This window comes from Triticum urartu, chromosome 4A (genome assembly GCF_056163025.1).
Source record: "Triticum urartu cultivar PI428250 chromosome 4A, HENAU_Tu73, whole genome shotgun sequence".
In the NCBI taxonomy this organism is placed as follows: Eukaryota; Viridiplantae; Streptophyta; class Magnoliopsida; order Poales; family Poaceae; genus Triticum; species Triticum urartu.
The window spans coordinates 407,716,014-407,720,314 of NC_141876.1; the positions used below are offsets into that span (position 1 = coordinate 407,716,014).

The 4,301-nt window shown below is 43.7% G+C and overlaps 1 pseudogene across 1 annotated transcript; it reads right to left on the minus strand.

The window, feature by feature from the left end:
* Window positions 1–1,312: 1,312 nt before the first annotated feature.
* Window positions 1,313–3,838, minus strand: LOC125553889 (uncharacterized; annotated as a pseudogene). The gene is made up of 4 exons (XR_015602101.1): window positions 3,341–3,838; window positions 1,977–3,233; window positions 1,762–1,909; window positions 1,313–1,676 (listed from the first exon to the last, which is right to left on the minus strand). The product of XR_015602101.1 is annotated as an uncharacterized LOC125553889 (transcript).
* Window positions 3,839–4,301: the final 463 nt, after the last annotated feature.

Below are 4,301 nucleotides of genomic sequence, written 5' to 3' on the forward strand. Positions count from 1 at the left end.
GCCCGCCATCTTTTGACCAAGTCAAACGGGCCGGCCTTTTCACATGAATAAGCCTCTGTTGGGCTGTGCCACGTGTCGACGTAGCATAGGCGCTTTGTGTCCAATGAATGGATGACATCTGTCCCAATGGCGAGCCGACACGTGTTCCCTCCAGCCAATGATGATTTTACATGTGGAAAATCCCCATTGGTCGGGGCTGTTAATGGGTTATCGGATCCAAAACCGGACCCGATAGCTTAACGGCGTTCCGTTACGGTGGATGCCACGTGCCGGTCACCCTTGACGAAAGCACTTCTGTGACGCGTGATTTATCGTCATGGAAGTGGACACTTCCGTGATGATAATTTTGGTAATGTCATGGAACACTTCTACGACAACACAGGTATGACTATCTTGATTCTGTCATAAAATTTTCATGGATGTACATGCATGACAGAAAACGTGACCTACTGTGACAAACACATATCATCACGTCAGTGTATTTTTCTATAGTGTCTTATGATTGGAACTCTAGCAAGCATCTACAACTACCAAATATCATTAAGGTAAAACCCAACCATAGCATTAAGTATCAAGTCCTCTTTATCCCATACGCAACAACCCCCTTACTCGGGTATAAGCTTCTATCACTCTCGCCACCCACGGTATGAGAATCATGAACATATTCCAACACCCTACAGCGGGAATCCCTCACGCTTGCGCGACACGAAGGGCACCATAGGATAGCACCAAAATAAAACATACAATTCAAACCAATCACGATCATCAATCAACCCATAGGGAAAAATAGATCTACTCAAACATCATAGAGACAATTGCTTATTTACCATTGACAAGCTCGGCCATTGCTCATTTGCCATCGAATAAACCAATGTTGCTCTTGTACCGCTTACAAGCTTCTTTCGTTGCTAATTTGCCAACAACCATTAACTTGGTGTGAACCACTTCTGTTAAAGTAAGAAAAATGACAATTTTGCCCTCATTGGAAAATGAGCAACCTTACCTATTGTTCCTTTTAACCATGCTGAACCACTTCTGTTCAAATTATCATAACATATTGAGATTACATATTTCTCTAAAAAATTGGCACCACCTTGCTAGTAATTTTAGATCAAACAATTTATGAGAACAATATAATATTTTCATCATACACATAACAAGGATAAAAGGTAGCATCTTGCTGGAGCTAGCTTGCATGACAATAACATATATTAAGACAACATATTTCTCTATAAAAAATTGCAGCACCTTGCTTGTAATTTTATGATCAAATTGTTATAAGCATGGTATCAATATATTTGCATCATAACACATAATGAGGATAGTAAATAGTATAAATAGACATGGCACTCATAGTCCAGTACAATAAATTGAAGTGCACGAAAGAGACCAATGTCCAGTACAGAAATTGAAGTGCACAAAAGAGAGCAATGTACAATGCAAGAAAACAAGTCCACAAATGTAATAGAAAGAAACAAGTTCACACTTTCAGTTTTTCCTTGCTACGAGTGGCCATAGCAGAGTTGTTTGGTTGCCATTTCTTGGTTCGAGTGGCCATTGCAGGGTTGTTTGCTGCAGCTAGAATCACCTTTGCCTTCAACTTGCCCTTGTGTTGCTTTGGTGTTGACGAAATTTCCAATGAGGTGCTCTCAATTTGGTTCGAACCGATTTTTGACCTAAATTAACAATTCATGTTTAAGTAGATGATATGATTGCAAAAGAGAAGCACAATATGACCTTGAAAACTAAGGTGTCATTTACCTCACAGATTTAGATGATGTTGACTTCACCACATCTACTTCACTTGGGTTGTTAGTTGAACATGGAAGGGGCAGCGTTGGTTGCCTTTGGTTGCTTGAATATTAGTGTCACCACTCCTTGCTGCAACTTCGGATTTATTTCTTTTTCCCTACATGAGCAAAAGAACATTAACATTGTTATGTGCATGATAATTGTTAACAAAATCACACTCTTACCTTCTCTCTTTTGCGACATCAGTATGCGCTTCTTTTGCATCTGGATCAACATTTTTGCAACCTTGCCATCTATGACCATAGTCTTTGCAAATTAGGCATTGATGTTGTCCTTTTCTTCTCTTGCTCTTGCTTTGCTCAGCACCACTCTTGTGCCTCTCTACTTTTGGCGTCCTCGGAGCCCTTCGAAGGATTGGAGGGTGTAAAAAGAATTCATGGGTTTTCTTTGGCCATTGTGATGCATAAGTAAGCCCCGACATTACGGGAGTATATGCTGCTATGAACTTGGCAACACTATAGTAATCATCAACAAAGTCTTCTATAGTGACCCCCCTAATTCTGGTGATGAAGGAAATGGCATGCTTGCAAGGCTTCCCTGATACTTGGAATTCTCTACATGTGCATGTCCTCATGTCCAGATCCACAACATGTCGCTTGCCATCTTCACCACCCTCACTCACCTCTGCATTCATGTGGTTAATCTCTCATACTCTATGTCCAACCCTCTACTCTTTGCATTCAACTCCTTCATGACACTAGGTAGTATATAGTGGCCTTCCAATTTTTCGGCAATCCTCCTCTTCTCCATCTTGACTAGTATCTTCCTTATGATTTTGTCCACCAACTGAAACAACATCATGCCCTTGTGCTTGTTGATCCAATTGTTGAAGCACTCGGCCAAATTGTTTGTCACATAATCTACCTTTGAGGAAGTGGAAAATTTTCTCCTAGACCAAAGCCTACTATGGTATCTTGTCAAGTACACTATTGCTTTAGGTTTTTTCTCTTCTATGGCTGCCATGTGGGCTCTGAAAGCTTCTAGAGTCCATGAATAAGCTGCTGGCCACATATGGTCATCAAATACTTTACCATGAATTTTTTTTCTTAAAGTTGACAACCAAGTGGTGCATGCATTCCCTATCTTTAGCATACTTATACACCTCTTCAATTGCACTTTCAACCCCTTTTCCTGCATCCGAACAGATTGCAAGTCCAGGTGGACAACCGATAGCTTGATGAAGCTTATCATTTCCAATAGGTTTGTATTTTTCACTAATAGTATCAAATTATTCTACAATGATAGTTTCATCATCAGACCACACAACCCAAGAGTACTGTGCAAAAATAGCATCTAGAAACCCCTTCATAGTAGTTATAGCATGCAAATCAATGCTCCAACTGAAGGAAAAACCTCCGCTGAAGTTACGACGACTGCTACATATCCTAACTTCTAGCACACATGTTGATGCCTGGTCCATCCTGCGGACGCAACCATGACAATCAGCAACCAATTTTTCTAAAGAGGGGCAGTGTGCAACTAAATATCACGACAGAATATATCACGAACACATGAGAAAATGAACTACCTTATTGCACCTGGAACGAGGCGATGTTGAAGAAGCAACATCCTCATTAGCTGCGAGGGAGGCACCTGGAACTGTTGGTCCAGCGATTGTGAGGGAGGCGGCTGGAACTGGAGGTCCATCGGCTGTAGGGGCGCTGGCTGGAGGGGAGGAGGCAACAGTAGACAGTGCAGGGGCGGCGGTGGCTGGAGTAGCACCTGCAGGGCCGACGCCTGGAGAAGCACCTGTAGGGGCGTCGACGGCGAGATCCGTAGCTGTGGGGCCGGCGACGGTAGGATCCCAGTTGCAGGCCGGCGGCGACAGGAGCAGCAATTGGAGGGTCGGTGGTGGCCGAAGCAGCAGCTGGAGGGATGGGGGCGGCAGGGGCGACGAATGGAGAGACAACCACGAGTGGAGGATCTCCGGCCTGCGGGAATAGATGTGGGAGGGGCGGTGGTGGCGGTTCCGCCATGGCCATGCCGTGGCCAGGTTAGGGTTGGAAACGGGGGGCGTTGTGCGGAGGGGGGAGTTGTGCAGGAAGAAAGAAAAGGTTTTTTACTACATGTTTTTCCTCTTTTTTACAAGAAAATAAGAGGGTGGTATATGAGGGTAGTACTAGTATTTTTAGATAAACCGACAATGGTTATTCAATCTAATGGTAGAGGTATAACGACAGATTAACAGCGATGGCAAATTGGCAACGAAACAAGCTTGTAAGCAGTACAAGAGCAAAGTTGGTTTGTTCGATGGCAAATGAGAAATAGCCGAGGTTGTTTATGGTAAATAAGCATTTCTCTCTTTTTCTTTAAGAAATCCAACCACACCAACAACGCGGCAAAGCACGTGCAACCCTTCTAGTATTATGAGCAACTCCAACGCGCCGACTCATTTCGTCCGCACGTGTCCATTTGGGTCGGCACGGACATAAAAGTCGGCCCAACGCGCCGACTCATTTCGTCCGCGCGTGTCCATTTGGGTTGGCTCG